At 36.3% G+C, this 18,610-nt stretch overlaps 1 long non-coding RNA gene across 1 annotated transcript; it reads right to left on the bottom strand.

Moving 5' to 3' along the window:
- Positions 1-8,807: 8,807 nt before the first annotated feature.
- LOC114902347 lies at positions 8,808-16,811 on the bottom strand. Its single transcript, XR_003795484.1, has 3 exons — positions 16,674-16,811; positions 14,945-15,040; positions 8,808-8,843 (listed from the first exon to the last, which is right to left on the bottom strand). It is a non-coding gene; the product is annotated as an uncharacterized LOC114902347 (long non-coding RNA).
- Positions 16,812-18,610: the final 1,799 nt, after the last annotated feature.

Here is an 18,610-nt window from a genome sequence, read left to right as displayed (position 1 = left end):
TCTGATCAGCCACTCCTAACCACACCTTTTGGGGGGACATGGAAAACACACCTTTTGCCAAGTCATTAATATATTAATTATTGAGTGAATGAACGAACATCTGCCTTTTGAAAAGCTGTGATGGGAGTTTACAATTTAGGAGAAATATTACTGGGGGGGAGACTAAAATGGGATTTATTTCCATAATATCAGCGAGAATATTGCAAGCCCAAAGTGGCAGAGGACAGGTGGTAATATTAATAATCAGAAAGAAAGTGAGCATAATAACCTCAGTAAGATGGAATTATAAGCAAAGGGTTTGACCAGCAGGGATTTGTGGTGAGACTGAAAAATAATTTCCATTCAGCTGACAGCTAAACTCAGTTATATTCTCTATTGAACAGAAAAAAATTTAAACATATAAATAGTATCAAACAAGATTACTCCATGACCATGATAAAGAAAGACAAAAAACAATATCATACCATGATCTTATCTGAAAATGGACAATTACCACTACATTACACAGCCACAAAGTAACCAATCATCTCCTTTTTTCCTCTAACATGATTAGCTACTGCTTCTTTTCCAGTAAAAAACTCTTAATCTGCTTTGGTTCCTCCTACTTCCTAGACAAAAATTAATAAGATAACCTGTCAATCAATTGTCCTGTGCTCAACTCATTGTTACCAAGATGCTCCATATTTCTTCTGGGATGTTCACCTTTGCTACAGTGAGGTAATGAATCACATTTGTTTAATTACAGGCATGTTCCTAGTGGTCTTTGATCCCAGGGCTTTATCAGGTAGAGTTTCCAACAAAATTCTGTTGGGATACTTAACACAGATGATGAGACCCCTCAACCTAGCAATAGTAAACAACTGACAACAGTTGAAGATAAGTAAATTTTACTGAATTAGTACATCTCAGAGCATATTATGTAGAACAGCTTTAAGGAAATCTACTGTATGTTTTTTCCTATTAAAAATAGATTGGACATTAATCCAGTTCCACAAATGGCAAAAGGGCAAATCAATAGAATTAATCATAACCTTGAGACAGTCTTTAGGGATAGGCTGTAGTGATGATTTTTTTGTGGCCCTTTCCACTCTTTGGTTGCTAGCTTACTAACAGAACATTTCTGGTATGTAAACAAACAATAGGCTTGCAGATTGCTTCACTACATGAATTTCAGCATTTGGCTGAACAATAGTAAGAGACTTTATATTGATTTTTTAAATACAGTTCCAAATAAAATAACGGCAGTAAAAATAAAGTAGCTTAATGGATCTGCTTTTGGATCCCCTCCCTTAAGTTGCAACAAATAACAAACAAAAAAATTCTTCAAAGGAAAACTTGCTGACATTATTAATAAAAAGGCCAAAGGAAAATTAATTGACTCATTCTACCTAGGTAAAAAATAAAGTAATAGAAGTTCCTAATCCTGAGGGAATCTGAATGAATTCCAAGCAGGACTGTAGTACCAGTGATTCTCTTACAACAACGAATAACTTTCCTACCATTCTTTGTACCACTTCCTCTGCGTCATAAGAACACTTCAGGTGGTAGACATTAAAGTGCCCCTAAAACTCTTCCCTCAAAAAATGTGTAACTGTAACTCTTGGCCCTCTCACTCACCAACGTAAGTTCCTTCTCTGTAACACCACTCTAGAAAACGTAATAGGAAGAAACTTCAATGGAAATATGAAAATGAAATCAAAGTTCTTCACAGACTCTTTCTAGAAATACACGAGGACTCTTCCACACATGAATCATTAGTACATCAACTGGACCCAAACAGAAAGGACTTACCCTACTGTAGAAGATTTCATAAAAACGGGGGATTTATAATGTTTTCCATTAGATCTTTAGCACTCCTATGTGGCCTATCAAAAAGCTTCATAGGGCTTCCCTGGTGGTGCAGTGGTTGAGAGTCCGCCTGCTGATGCAGGGGACACGGGTTCATGCCCCGGTCTGGGAAGATCCCACCTGCTGCGGAGCGGCTGGGACCGTGAGCCATGGCCACTGAGCCTGCGCGTCCGGAGCCTGTGCTTCGCAACGGGAGAGGCCACAGCAGTGGCCACAGCAGTGAGAGGCCCGCGTACAGCCAAAAAAAAAAAAAGCTTCATAGGTTTCTGAGATATAAACAAGCTTCAAATCTTTCACATTTTGGTGCGTCCTAACCCAAATACAACTCTGTCTTCAGTAATTCCCATGGCCACACATTTTTGGTGGACTGGTAGACTTTTGTTCTCCCTTAGTTTTCACTTAGATCCATACAATCAGTTTTGTTTGCCTTCTCATAAGAGAATCAACAATATTCTTGGACTGAAATGCCTCTAGGTTTTACTGAAACCCTCCTTTATTCTATCAATTCCCTAATCAAGATCTAAGAATTTAATGTTCTCTTACGACTCTTTAATATGATACATAAATGACCCATTGCTAACCACATAAATGACCCATTGCTAACCTCAAAAAACGAACAAGTTCTATTACTGATCCTTTTTGTTAAATACCTTATCTCAGAAAGGAAGTAAAGACTCAAAAGAGAAATTGAAATTATACTAGGAAAAAATTCACTGTTTGAAACATAGTATATCCCCAAAAGAAATATAATATATAATCCTAAAAGATTATAAGCTATTCAAAATTTTCCTAGGTCAATGACCCAAAATTAATTTTGTAGATGCCTAAGACTGGCTGAGCATTGCAGATTTTGAGTACCAAATTTTCTGAGGTCACAACCTTTTTATATAACCTCAACAATTTTTCTGTTAAAGAACTTCAACTCTAGGAAAATAAAGAAAAAAGATTTGTTTCCTAAAGAAGGCTCTACAACTTGTGGCATATGTAGCATATTTTGTTCCTAAAAGGAAACAACAAAAATAACCTCTAAAACAAAATTATCTTTAACAATATTTATGGAATGATAATTATAATAGTGCAGAGAAATGCAGACAGTGATAATCTTATGCATAAGTTTATATACATAATAATGCCAGTAAAATTGTGAAAACATAAATATGAACAAAATGAAAATTATTCTGACAAGGAAAAAAGTAATAATTACAATTTTTTGCAAAGGGTGGAAGACATATCTATATATTGGTCTGTTGCAGTAATGCATAGAAAGTTAATATTTTTTTACAACTTCTACAAATTTGTAAATGGCATTTTCAAAATTAATTTTATTTGCACATCCTTGTTCAATAAACAATATAGCCAGAGTAGTCAATCTATCTTCTCATGATTGATTAAAATGTATATTTTATAAATTTTATTTCTCAAAGATCTCTTTCAAATAAAGCAATAGGTACACAAATAGGAAAAGTCTCAAACATGGAAATAAGTTTGTTGATGTTTCTAAAAATTCTATTGGACAGTAAATTCCTGAAATTGCAATATTTTCCACGCTTATGCTTCTCTGGAGTTACTTCCAGCAGTTTTCAAATATCTTCATAATTGAAAATTTTCTACTAAAATAGATTCACCAGAAAATATATAACGAATTTATATTTATTTTATTAAACACTTCTAAAGATTTATTATTCTGCAAAAGTAAGATAAAATGGCTGAATAAGAGTGAATTTGACATTCATTTGATTAGTTGCTTTAGAACAAGTGTCCAGTGCTTGATGTAAATAACTGAAGCATCTAAATACTGACATTTGAACTTTTTCCTGAAACTATTTTTTTTTATTCTGTTTTTTTATCTAAGTACATTTTCCTTTCCTTTGCTGTTGTTGTATAGCTAATGGTACTCTGGACAATTTCTGTACATCAGTGCTCAAGAAACCATTTAAAACTTGTGTTTCACTATGCAAGATTAAATCTGGCTATTGACAAACATTTTTGTGCCCGTTTAATCTCATCTAAAATTTCACACCGGAAAAAAGATATCTCGGAAACAAAAATTACATATAGCAGAAACTAAAATTGGAGCTGATCCTCTTGTGTCTGCATTTTAAAATGGATCAAACACTGAAATGTTCAAAAAATACCTTTATTTGAACATAGCTTTATACTGAGCACTACCGCTAGTCTGACAAAATATTTTCACAGGCATTCTTACATTTTGCTGCAGCATTTTTCATTGATTAGGTAAAACTAAAAAGAATGATTTTTTTTTTCCTTGCAAAGTTACACAAAGGTCACAGAAGAAGAAATACTTCAAAAGAGTGAATTCCACAAAGGAATAAATATGCTATCATTCTCATTTTGAATATCCCATGTAAACATGGGATATATAGTACTACATAGTTGGAATTATTTGCATTATCTTCCATGAAGAATGCAACCTGATTAATGGATGGATAAGTACTAAGATGAACTAATATGAACTTTTCACATATAATATATAACTTTAATAAATACATATATAAATGCATATATTTGTTATTATATTCATCTATATTTATATTTAAACATATAAATATATTTACATATATACATTATATCAGAGAGATATATATATAATATATACATATATATATATATATATCTACCTCCACCAAAACAACAGCAATTATTTAGTATTTAGAGCAAAAAAAAATAAAGGTCTTCCCAGGAGAAATATTTTATCACTGACATTATTTATAATTACTGTTTCTTCCCTCTGGAACCCAAAGGCTATCCATTTTTTAGTTACTAACAGGATACCTTACCCATTTGAAAACTTCAACTCTGATACTTGTTCTTTCTTGTTTGCAAGACAATATGACTAAATACTGCAAAAGACACTCAGTCCCATCACCAAGCAGTATTACCAGCTTTCCCAAATTCTCCACTTAAGAAGTCTCTGCATATCCTGAAACATGGATGCTTATTTTCAGAGACAGACGAGAAGGAAAAACCTCCCTTAATCATCTGTGGACATGACCTTTTAATTGTAGTGTTAACAACTAGCATAACATTACAACTTCAACATACTAATCCTTACATTTATGTATTCTTTTTTTTTCTTTTAATCACTGCTTTGTCTGGACTATTGTACTTCTGTTTCTTTGGGACACTTTAAGTTGAGAATTCTTAGAAATCTCCTATAAGTAGATTAAATTCAGAAGACAATGCTGACTCAAGATTCTCAGATTATCAAAAATTATCTTGAGGGACTTCCCTGGTGGCACAGTGGTTAAGAATCCGCCTGCCAATGCAGGGGACATGGGTTCGATCCCTGGTCTGGGAAGATCCCACTTTCCACAGAGCAACTAAGCCCACGTGCCACAACTACTGAGCCTGTGCTCTAGAGCCCGCGAGCCACAACTACTAAGCCCAAGTGCCACAACTACCGAAGCCTATGTGCTCTAGGGCCCACGTGCTGCAACTACTGAAACCTGAGTGCCTAGAGCCTGTGCTCTGCAACGACAGACACCACTGCAATGAGAAGCCCACGCACCGAAATGAAGAGTAGCCCCCGCTCGCCACAACTAGAGAAAACCCACGCGTAGCAAAGACCCAATGCAGCCAAAAATAAAAAAATTAAAAAAAAATCTTGAGACAAAAATTAAAACAGCATACCAAAATTTGGGGGATGCAACAAAAGTAGTTCTAAAAGGGATGTTTATAGTGATAAATACCTATGTTAAGAAAAAATAAAAATCTTACATAAACAACATAACTTTACACCTCGAGGAATTAGAAAAAGGAAAACAAACTAAGAACAAAAGTTAGCAGAAGGAGGATTACAAAGATCAAAGCAGAAATAAATAGAGAACAGAAAAATAGAAAAGATAAATAAAACTACACATTGTTTTTTGAAAGATAAATAAAATTGATAAACTTTTACCTAGACTTACTAAGGAAAAAAAAGAGGACTCAACTAAAATTATAAATGAAAGAGATATCACAACTGATATCACAGAAATATAAAGGATCTAAGAGACTACTACGAACAATTATATGGAACAAACTGGCCAACATAAAGATGGATAAATTCCTAGAAACACACAATCTACCAAGATTGAATCATGAAGAAACAGAAAATCTGAACAGACCAATAATGAGTAAGAAGAGTGAATCGGTAATCAAAAACCCTTCAGCAAAGAAAAGCCGAGGACCAAATGATTTCGCAGGTGAATTCTACCAGATATTTAAAAAATAATGCCAATCCTTCTCAAACTCTTCCAAAAAAACTGAAGGGGAGGGCACACTTACAAACTTATTTTACAAGATCATCATTACCCTATTCCAAGGCCATGCAAAGAAACAAGAAAAGAAAACTATAGGCCAATATCCCTGATGAATATAGATGCCAATTCTCAACAAAATACTAGCAAATCAATTTTAAGAGCATATTTACAGTATCATACACCAAATTCAACAGCCCATTACTGTAATTCAATATTACACCATGATCAACTGGGATTTATCCCTGAGATGCAAGATGGTTCAACATATGCAAATACATGTGATACATCACATTAACAGAATTAATGATAAAAATCATTTCTCAATAGATACAGAAAAATTTTGACAATTCAACATCCATTTATGATAAAAACTCTCGAAGTGGGACAGAAGAAACATACCTCAACATAAGAAAGGCCATATATAACAAGTCCACAAATATCATCATACTCAATGGTGAAAGCTGAAAGCTTTCCCACCAAGATCAGGAATAAGACAAGGGCACCCACTTTCACCACTCTTAATCAACACAGTACTGGAAGTCCTAGACAGAGCAATCAGGAAAGAAAAAGAACTAAAAGGCATCCAAGTCAGAAAGGAAGAAATAAAATTGTCTCTGTTTGCAGATTACATGATCTATTTATAGAAAATACTAAAAAGACTCCACCAAAAAAAAAACTGTTAGAGCTAACCAACTTCAGTAAAGTTTCAGGATACAAAATCAACATACAAAAATCAGTTGGGTTTCTATACACTAACAACAAACAATCTGATAAAGAAGTAAAGAAAATCATTTACAATGACACCAAAAACAATAAACATTTTAGGAATAAATTTAACCAAGGAAGTGAAAGCTCTATACACTCAAACCTATAAGACATTGATAAAGAAATTAATGAAGACACAAATGGAAAGATATTCATGTTCATGGATCAGTTAATATTGTTAAAACATCCATACTAATCAAAGCCATCTGTAATCTTGAGACAGAAGAACACAACTGGAGGCATCACACTTCCTGATTTCAAACTATATTACAAAGATATAGTAAATAAAATGGTATGATACTGGTATAAATCTGACATACAGACCAAAGGAACAGAATTGAGAGCTCAGAAATTAACCTGTGCATGATAACCTATGCATGATCAAGTAATATTTGACAAAGGATCCAAGAATACTCAATTGGGAAAGGATAGTCTATTCAATAAATTATGTTCAGAAAAGTGGATATCCACAGGCAAAAGAGTAAAATTTGAACCCTACCTTATACCACTCACAAAAATTTGCTTGAAATGGATTAGGGGCTTAATGCTAAGACCTGAAACTCTAAAACTCCTAAGAAGAAAACAAGGGAAAATGCTCCTTGACATTGGTCTTGGCAATGACTTTTTAGATATGACACCAAAAGCACAAGCAACAAAAGCAAAAATAAAAAGTGAAACTTCAAACTAAAAAGCTTCTGTACAGCAAAATAAACCTTCAACAAAATGAAAAGGTAATCTACAGAATGCGAGAAAATATTTACAAATCATATTCTGATAAGGGGTTAATATCCAAAATATATAAGAAGCTCATACAGCTTATTAGCAAATAAATAATCTGATTAAAAAATGGGCAAAGGACCTGAATTGACATTTTCCCAAAGAAACAATAATTACATGAAAAGGCGCTCAACATCACTAATCATCAGGGAAATGCAAACCAAAACCACAATGAGATATAATCTCATATCTATTCGAATGGCTTTATCAAAAAGACAAGAGATAACAAATGTTGGTGAAGATGTGGCAAAAAGGGAACCCATGTACACTGTTGATGTATTTCCATTATGGAAAACACTATGGGGGTTCCTCACAAATTAAAAATAAAACTACCATATAATTCAACAATCCTCCTTCTGAGCATTTATCTGACAAATGAAATCACTATCTTATAATGATATCTGCACCTCCAAGTTCATTACAGAATTATCCACAAAGACAGGGAAACAACCTAAATGTCCACTGATACATCAATGGATAAAGAAGACTCAGTGTTTTATATATATATAAACACAATGTAATATTCATAAAAATGAAGGAAATCCTGCCATCTGCCACAACATGGATGAACCTTGAGGACATTATGCCAAGTAAAGTAAGCCAGAGCAAGAAAGAGAAATGCTGCATGATATATGTAGAATCCAAAGAGCTGAACCATAGAAACAGAAAGTAGATTAGTCATCATTGGGAGCTAGGGAGTGGGGGAAATGGGGAGATATTGGTTAAAAGGTACAAACTTATAAGTGATCTAATGTACAGCATGGTGACTATTTAACAATGCTGTACTGTATACTTGAAAGTTGCTATAAAAGTAAATCTTAAATGTTCTCACTATAACAACAAATGGTAATTATGTGAGATGAAGGATGTGTTAACCTTATTGTAAATTTTACAATATATACGTGTATCATTGCATTGTACATCTTATACTTACACAATGTAATATGTCAATTATATATCAATAAAGCCAGAAAAAAAGATTCTTAGATCAACCATATGATGGGACAAAGCAGACAGCTTCCACACAAAATTATAAAACAGTTTTCTAAGTCAACTTGCTTATTTCCATTTGGTTTACTACTTATTATAGTTATTGTATTTTGTTACCTCTTTGTGATCACTTGGCCTCTGACAGTTGTTTTTCCATATCTTCACCATATATTCTTCATCTCATCTGGCTTTCTTCTGTCACTTAAGAGAAAGAAAGAAAAGCAAAACTCACTCAGTTTTTCTCAGAATATAATTCATGCTCTAAATCTTACTGATGCCCCAATTTTTCATCTTCCATGTGACTCTGATGACACAAATTTAATAGCTGTTCCTTCCACCACTCATAAAGTATATTTTCTTCAACAGGTTCCTTGTGATATATAAATTGTCCTATCATTATTCACCTCAACCTCAGTCTTACAAAAATTGGTTTTCACCTCCACTTCCAGTCAAGAGGATACTTTCACTGAAATAATATTAGAATTGTCAACAAAAAACAGCTCACCAGAGGAAACAAATATTGGGGCTATCCTTGCTGCTGTATCCAGTTTGTTCTCTTCAGAGACTTCCTAGCCTAATTTGTAAATGCTATTTATATCCACTCAGAAAGTCAGCCTGCATTCAGATACCAGTAATTGACTTGCCCTCATGGTAATAAACAATACTTATACTCTCAATTCTTTCTGTGACCACTAGGATACTACATCTTATGTGAAAACCAGGCATACCTTGCCTACTGAATACACAGCTAGCCTGTGTACCTGTGCAATTGTTAGAGCCTTTCATACATCTCAAACATATGTCATCTGTTTTCCTGAACAAGATATCCCTAAATATTCAAAGAGAGGCTACTACAGTCAGCCCTCCTATCCACAGGTTCTGCATTTGCAGCTAGTGGAGTCCCTAGAGGCAGAACCCTCCCACACAGAGGGCCGACTCTACTACACCATTTTATATATAAGGGACTGGAGCATCCACTGATTTTAGTATGCAGGGGTGGGTCCGGAACCAATCTCCCATGGATACCTGGGGACAACCATACCACCCATTCAGGAGAGCTTACAATTCACTCTTTATAATGTAAGCTGCGTTTTCAATGATGCAGTGATACAACTGGAAAAAGTTGTCCAAATTTTGTCTCTTACCCTAGGAAATGTCATCAATAACAGTATCTGTTTTGGTGATGCTCCAGATCAGTTTACATTGATTAACTGGGTTGTCGTAAACTAGCACATACCCTTTGATTCCTCTTCAAGGAAAAATGTGTGCTATATAATATTCTTATTGCACTGGTGTAAATATGTGACTTCTCTAAAATAGAAGACCAAATGGCTCTATAAAAGACTCAGCTGGAAGCATGGAGATATTTCCATGATTGGGGTTTGTGGTCTAGGTCCTGGTTTCATAGCCCCTTACACGGACAAATAAACTTTTCTTTTGTCAGCTGCATGTAATGCAGCTGGCCAATGCAGCCTGTTTCAAAGTAGTAAGAAGAATGGGACACCACTGTCATACCAGATAATTCAACAACTTAACATGCCACAGAAGGAATAGGAAAGACAAACTCTTGCCCGACTAAAGACAACAACTTTCTGCTCAACAAAATCTTGAAAACTATAGATCTGGGCTGAACAGAGTAATATTCTTTAGTCTGACTTCAGCTGCCCTTGGCCAAAGGAGTAACTGAGAAAGAAAGAAAAAAAGCCCCTTAGAGGATCCAATTGGCAACAGGAAGAAAACAACTAGTATGTAGTGTTTCCTACTGGACGTGAAAAATTTCACAGACTATCAACATCAGATGAGGACTCTTCATCACTGTGATGGGACAAGACCAAAACAAGACCATTCTAAATTCACTGCAATGATGTCTGAAAATAGCCAGATGTAAGGGAACAAGGACACTATTTAACAACAAAATACCAAATAATTTCTTTCTACTTACATTCCTTGTACCTGAGATAAATACATTCTCACCCCCCCCACACACACACCCCTACACACCATACTGGGGATAAATACATAGCATCGCTCACATCTTATATACCGTATGGTATACACCATAATGAGGTGGCCTCAGACCTTAGAAGACATCACACTGGAGTCCCACTGTTTCTCACCAGAAGCCAGTGTCACTGCCCCGGGGCTTGAGGTCTCCTGGAAGGATACAGATTTGCCCCCTGGGCATGCACAGTTCACTGTCTCATTCTGGCCTTGGGAAGTCCTGCTTCTGCACAGCTTTTGGCCCAGAGGTTCCCTCCCAACCTGGCCGGGCCCCTGGAGAGAGGCACCATGGCACTGTGACTCCAAGTTAGGTGACGAGGTCTGGGAGGATTGGGGTTTGCTTGATAGGTGGCATGAGCTAGATTCCGCAGGGCAAGCCTGAGATGAGGGGCCTGCGGCACCTGGGTAGCCAGGTGATTCTCATCCCAGGACTACCCTGTCCGCCCCCATGGAACTCTTGAGAAATGGGTGATCTGGCTTCTTCTGGGGAGAGTAGTGGCAGCAGCAGATCCTCACTGAATTTTGCTAATCTCTGCGCTGCCCCTGACACTCAAAGCATTCCAGCCCATCTTCCTCTGCCCCTCCATCAGGACCCTCACACAGCTGAAGCCTATAGCACACCCTGTGGGATCCAACTTCACCTTGTTTGCCTTCCTGGGAAACCCCACGCTCCACTCCACCCACCCGCACCAGGACTGGCCCCGGTGTCTCCCATTAAAAAATTGTCTCCCTCCAACCCACATTAGCTCATTAGAGGGAAGCCTATAATTCCCTCTCCTTACAAAAACATCTCATGATCTCGTCAATGTTTTTTCATTACTACGGCAACATAATAAACTTAACTGCCATTGAATACAGTGGTGTTCTTTTTGATCTTTGGCCTTGGGCTTTATCAATGTTGATGACTGAGACAATGTCCCTGAAAATGTAACAGACGTATATCCTTGTAAAGTGGTGCTAAACATACATGGGGAAAAAGATCCACGTTTGGTTTGCAGAAACCTAATACCTCATACTTACTTCCCAGACCTAAGCCAGTTTACTGAAAAGGATATACTCAAATGGAGCTAGGTCTCTGAAATAGAGCCCTAAGATATAACCATAACTGCATATGTTACATTTTTTCTAGACCAACCTGTGTCAACAGGGAAAAGAAACAGCTGTCTGTTGGGCTGCACCCCACAGACCTGCAGCCTTGTAATTGCTCAGCCTGGAGACCGAAGAAAGAGCCTAGAGACAGCTACAGAGACACCAATGGTTCATTGGATAGGGGAACTTACATTTCCAGAAAAAAAGGTCCTGGAGTGACACCCCACTGCGTACGGCCACCGGCAAGAAGGACATAACAAATCTTCACTACTTAAGGAAGATGGCGGCTACCATTTATAGGGGAACTGACGTCAGAATGGCTCATCAGTTACCAGGGAAACCAGAGGCTGTGGCAGGGGCAAGCATGTAGGCAATTACTGATTAAGCCCTATAATCAACAGGATTGGATAACCATGTGGGTGAAGCAGGAACTGGTAGAGGGGGCCGCTATATAAAGATCAAGAGAACAACTACTATCTTGTATGGCCTGACCATACAGTGTCATTATTATACAGAGCACTTCCTATCGTGGAGAATTTAGTGATTCCCACCCCCCAAACCCGCCCTTTGGGAGAAAGATATCTTATGCAAAGGTATTTCAAGGGCTTTTGTTAGAAGATCTTATCCACTGCCATGATTTCTCATTAACTATCACGTCTGGTGAAGGGATAGACTGTTTGACAAAGAGAGTCCAGACAAGGAGTCACACCCGCAGAATATTTTTACCATGTTCTACGTAATCTAGAAGCAGTTGGTTTGACAGAATTATATCATAGCCCACAGAATGCTCAGTTTTAATGCCAGCTGGCAGACAACTGCCTGAAAGATTGAAGTGCTTTTCTAAATAATTCAGTTTATAACATCACCAGTAGCTGTCTCTTCCATAGCCAGAAACATAGATCCACAAACCAAGGGATGTGAGGTGGGAATGGCCCTTCTTACTACTGTCAAATAACCCACTAGACTCCATGGGTTTCAAGGTTTTATTGTATAAGGAAAAATTGCTTCCACCATGGAATATGGCAATGATCTCAGTCACTTGGAAGCTAAGACAACACACTGGCCATTATAGCTTCCACATGCCACCAAACCAATACATAAAGAAGAGGATGGTTAAACTGCATGACAGCTGGTTGGTCCTAATTCCTAAGCAGAAAATGAACAACTCTGGTCTATACTGGTACCAAGATGACCATGAGTGGAATCCAGAGGATTCACTAGGGCACCTGTTACAGTCTCTGCCCAGAAGTCTTTTTCAGTGGAAAAGTACTGAGGCTACATGAAGACAAAGCTAACGAGGACTCAGATCTTAAAAGCGGTTTGAGTCATTTAGCCAAATAAAGAACCAGGTCCATCTAGGTGCCGGTAGAAGGTAAAGGAAACAGAATGTGTGGTAGAAAAAGAAGCTACAAATATCAATTTAAGCTTTATAAGCAGTTACAGAAGTTTTGTTCTGTATTACTTCATTCATTTCTTCTCTTTTTACTTACTACTTTATGTGGTTGAATAATATTTTTGGTTTCAGCTGAGAATGCAACTCAATTGCCAACACCCTACAGGATATGGTAGCTAAAGAGAATTTTTGTATCCTTTGTGTCAGGAGTAGAAAATTTTCACCCCAAAAAAACCCAGGACTGAAAAGGATATCTTCTGTTTCCCACCCTACAGTCATTCTCTACTTTCTGTACCCTGTTCTGTAACTGAGAAGTTGACCATTACTGACCACGTCAGTAGATTTCCTAACTTCTCAGTTTATGATGTAGTTTCAACAAAAAGAGATGCTGACAGGAGATCCACAGAATGAAAAGAGAGTTAGAGGTATTTGGTTCTCTAACTCCTATCATGTCAGATCTCTTTGCTTTGGTTGCATCTATCAAAGGGAGAGAATTCTTGCTTGGTGGCTCTCTCCATCTCTCTCTGTCTCTGTCTCTGTCTCTGTCTCTCTCTCTCTCTCTCACACACACACACACACACACACACACCCTCAGCTTTTCCCTCTCCCTCTTTCTGGCTTTTCTTTCCTAGTACTTTAAGTATTAGAGCTGGAAATAACTCCCTATTGTTACTATACCTTGGTACTGCATTAACCTTTGCGTCTTTTTTTTTTTTTAAACTCTTCTCCACACCTTTGTAAATGCTTTAATTCTCCCCAAATTATTTATTTATTTATTTATTTAATGTCTATTTATCCATTTTCCCCCCAAATTATTTTATTGCCCTCTTTTCCTCCAAACCATTTCAAAATTTCTGAGATTTTCGAATATGGTTTACAATTCTTTGTTCTAGTTTTTCATTTTGTTTTGCATTAGAGAATATCATCTCTGTTTCAAGAATATTCAACATGTATATCCAAATTTGCATTTGTATAGTCAACAGATATTTCTTGAGCATCTATTCCAGGCAAGAGACTGCTCTAAAAGGATTACAAATACAATAATAAACAAAACATACAAAAGTCTACTCCTAAGGAGCTTATATTCTAGCAGGGAGAAACATACTACAAACACATAATCAAATAAATATAAAAATTAATCTCATATTTTTATCTATTTTGGTTTAACTCTATAATTTAAAATGTTTTTATCATGCCATTACACATTTCTCAAAACCCACAGAATGTACGACACAAAGAGTGAACCCTATATGTAAACTATGGACTTCAGTTAATAACGTATCGATATTGGTTCATCAACTTTAACAAATATACCACACTAAGGTAAGATGTTAATACTAGGGAAACCATGGAGGGAGAAGGAGGAGAGGGAACATATGGGAACTCTATATTTTCCCTCACTTTTTTAACACCCAAAACTACTCTAAAAAATAAAGTCTATTAATTTAAAAAGTGTATTGGAACTATGCTTTCTATCTCCTTTATCTTCTTTTACCTTAGAATTTCATTGTTACAATAATAATTTAATATACTAGTTAAGAATTTTATTCAGCAAGGAATAACAAAATAGCAGTGTCTTAAGATGGAAATTTATTCCTGTCTTAGGAAGAAGAAAATTCTGAAGTGAGTGGCCCTGTCTGATAAAATGAACTTGATTATCACTGGGGACCTCCTCTTCCTTCACCATGCTAGGATGTGGTTCCTCTAATCAAAGCCAGCTATGCCCAAGATGACTACGATGTTTAATCATGCACACATTCTATTCTGTGAATGAAGGAAAGGGGAAAAGCAGCAACAACAAAGAAGGCCCTCATCTTACCTTTGTTGACTCTCTTTGGGCAGCCTGCCCAGATGTTCCACAGAACACTTGCATTTATATCTCATTGGCAAGACCTTAGTCACATGGTCACGTGGCCTATGGAAGGGTAGGGAATATTAATATATTTTAGTTGGATGTGTGTTAACTCAGAATAAAATTGTGGATCTCCTAAACTGAACAGCTACTCATGCATTTATGTGTCTTGGACCTGAAGATACAACAATGAACCAAATAGATAGGATGAATCTGTTTCAACTTTAAGTGAGCTTACCCTCTGGGGGAGAAAATAAATTTAAAAATTATATGGGACAAAATTATATATGGATGATAATATATATATATATATATATATATAGATGGTTGTCTCAATCTATTGTCCATATATATAAAAGTAAATGTATAAATATGTATAAATATATGTATATAAATGTATATGTATGTATATAAATATATGTATGTTTCTTTTTATAAATATAAATATTCATTCATGTTATGTGTAAGACATATATAACAAATAAATGTGTATGGTAATTACACAATGACTGTAGTTACTATTAAGTGTAATGGAGAATATAAGAGGAAATAATGAATTAGAAAGTGACTGAAAGGCTGATTTTGTTCAGGCAGGGAAAGCCTTTCTGAGGAAATTACATTGAGTTCAGTCACGAATATTGAGAAGGTGGGAGTCATGCATAGATCTGGAAGAAGTTTCTAAGCCAAAAGGTCAGCGAGTACAAAGGAACCGAGTTTGGCCCATGGAAAAGAGATAAGGGCCAGACTGGCTGGAGTTTAGTGAGCAGGGATGTGAGAGGAGGGAGATGACGTCACAGCAGTGCATGACAGCCAGACCATGAAAGGTCTTGTACAAACTGATAAATAATAAATAAATCATGCTAAGAATGATGGGAGGCCATAGGAATGTTTTAAGTGGAGGCACCATTATTTGAGTTATCCTTAAGAAAGCTTGAAAGCTTGCACTGACTGCTCTGTGTATATGACAGAAGAACAAGAATGAACAGAGACCATTCGGAGGCAATAGCAGTAGCACAGTCAAGAAATAATGACTTATACCAGGGACACGTGAATAGAAAGAGTTAGAAAGCATATGGTATCGCTTCCAGTAATTTTTTCAGAAATAGTGATAGTACACATTTTAAACTATTACTTTACTTTCCCTTTCCACTACCTATTTTAAATGATATATTTTTCTTTTACTTAATATAAAAAATAGTAAGATTACTATTGTCAGCTTCATTGTTTCAAGAACCCAAACATATCATCGGGGACATAGGTTCTTTCTTAAGTTTATAATATTATGAAATATCTTGAACATACAATAAACTATAAGGAATAATATAGTGCATACTCAGGCATCCACTGCTCATCTTAATAAATAAAATTTCAAAAATATATTTGAAGGTTTTTTTTTAACATATTTCAATGCTATTCTCTAAAGATCAACTGAACAAAAACTATCATGAATTGTAGTCATATATGTGGATAACACATACACATATGTTAATCATGTACATGTAGTTAATAATGTGTATGCATTACTAATTACATAGATATCTGACAAAAATAATATAGGTACACAAATATATAATACTTTGGAATATTTTATGCATTTATGTACATAGTATGCCATGTATGTATTCTTCATTTCACTGATATTAATTTTGTGAAATTCATACATGAAAATGCATCAACTATAGCTTTATATACCCACCTGATGGCCAGTGGCATGCCGGTAAATGTTTAAGAACCAGCTTTCCAGATAGACAGATGATAGACAAATAGAAACATAACATATGTTATTGATATTAAAGATGTGCATCACATGATTTACAAATAATAAAAAAGAAATACACTTTATTGAACATTCCAAATGGTAAATTGATTCTTACAAAATGGTGCCATTGATTTGGCTAAACTCACAACCATAAACAAACTGAGCTTGCATCTAATGAACTGGTGTAGCATTGACATGAAAGTTGATATTTTCTTGATATTAACAAGTAAGAGAAAGTGAAATAATAAACATATAGTTGGAACTTCCCTAGTTTGTTGACCACCTGTGTGTGATTTCTTTGCTGGAAAAGATTATAGTTTCCAAATACTGGAAAGATATCCCCACAAAATTCGTTGTGCCATTCACGATGTAATGGTCACAGACATGACAAGGTTTCAAGTTGAATCTGTACTATTAACACATTATTCATACCAATTTGTCGCATTTTCCAATTTCAAGTTACCAAGCTAATATCAGCAGTAACCAGGCTGGGAAAGCCAGGCAAAACACAGAAATAAATGCTCTCCAGTGCTGGCTCAGATGTGGCCACAGAGAGGAGTACAAGAAGAACCTCCTGCAAAACGGAACTGGTTACAGCCAAATGAGGCACCCAAGATATATACTCTTCTTGACAAGAAAGTTTCTGCCATTTCATAAGAACTGGAATTTGCTATTAACTAGTGACTGTGACATGTTTTATTCTCTCCATTTCTAAATGGAGATTTACTGTGACAACTAATACACAATTTTATGTGTGATGCAAGGAGATAACCTGAAGAAGCTCACACAGGACCTAAGGTCCTGAACTGGGAGCTGGATGCCACAAATGAAGGAGGGTCTGTATTGTCTCATACAGTGAGTGGGAGGGTTTATATTCTTTAAAAGGCTGAGATGGGTATGCAGAAATACTTGGGAAGGGAATAGACTATGGAAGATGCTTCTAGTTGTAACCCAATAAACACATTCTATTTTCTTTGGTAATTAAGCCCTCAAATGTTTTATAGGCATATGTTCACACAGAAAAAAATATATATTACATTTCCCAGCTTCTTTTGCAACTGTGCATGGCCATGTGCATGACGTGACTGAATTCTGTCCAGTGGGATGTGAAATAACTTCCGATAGGTATGACATCCGTAATTCCTTTTCAAGGGAGGAAATGAGGCTTTTTCCTCCCTCTCTACCATTTTGCTGTTTGGAATGGGTTTAAGGATGGAAGCGTCATAGACCACGTGGATGAGAGCAACAACCTAGGGTTGATTTAACTTCCAAGCACTTAGGGAGAAGCTGCCTAATGGGAGGAGGCTGTCTCTACAGTGTATATTCCAACAGTCCTGCCACCTTATTTCAGGAGCAGTGACAGTGAATGCCTGAGGGCAGCTGGTCATTAAATGCTGTCTTCCACTTGTCATCCAAGCACAGATTTTGTGCTACACTGATATTACCTGGAGGAAAACAGCAAGCTTGTCAAAGGGAACACAGGCAGAGGCAAGGAAAACATATTAAAGTTTTCCTCCAATCTATTCTGTTACATAAACCTCTGAAATCTCTCTTATGTGTATTATAGCAACTCAATTCTTACAGATATGTGAATTCAAAACAGCCTTTAATATCCCCAGAGATTTTTCAAGTTTTTGGATGCCGCTGGAGTTCCTGGAATTCATGTTTATTTTCCCTCTTGCTTCTAGATTCTCTTCAGTACTGATTTGAGGGAACGAGCCAGGAGGCTGCCAGAGATTTGCACTATCTTCACAGGAACCGGAATATACAGGTGTACACATTTTCTTTCTCTTCAACAAAGAAACAAACAAAAAAGGAACTTGCTTAAGAATTCAAAGGAAGCAGAAGAGCCTGTCATGTTTATATTTCAACTT

This window comes from Monodon monoceros, unplaced genomic scaffold, assembly GCF_005190385.1.
Source record: "Monodon monoceros isolate NGI ecotype Baffin Bay Population unplaced genomic scaffold, NGI_Narwhal_1 Super_Scaffold_20, whole genome shotgun sequence".
In the NCBI taxonomy this organism is placed as follows: Eukaryota; Metazoa; Chordata; class Mammalia; order Artiodactyla; family Monodontidae; genus Monodon; species Monodon monoceros.
This window is presented reverse-complemented; position numbering and strand designations above follow the sequence as displayed.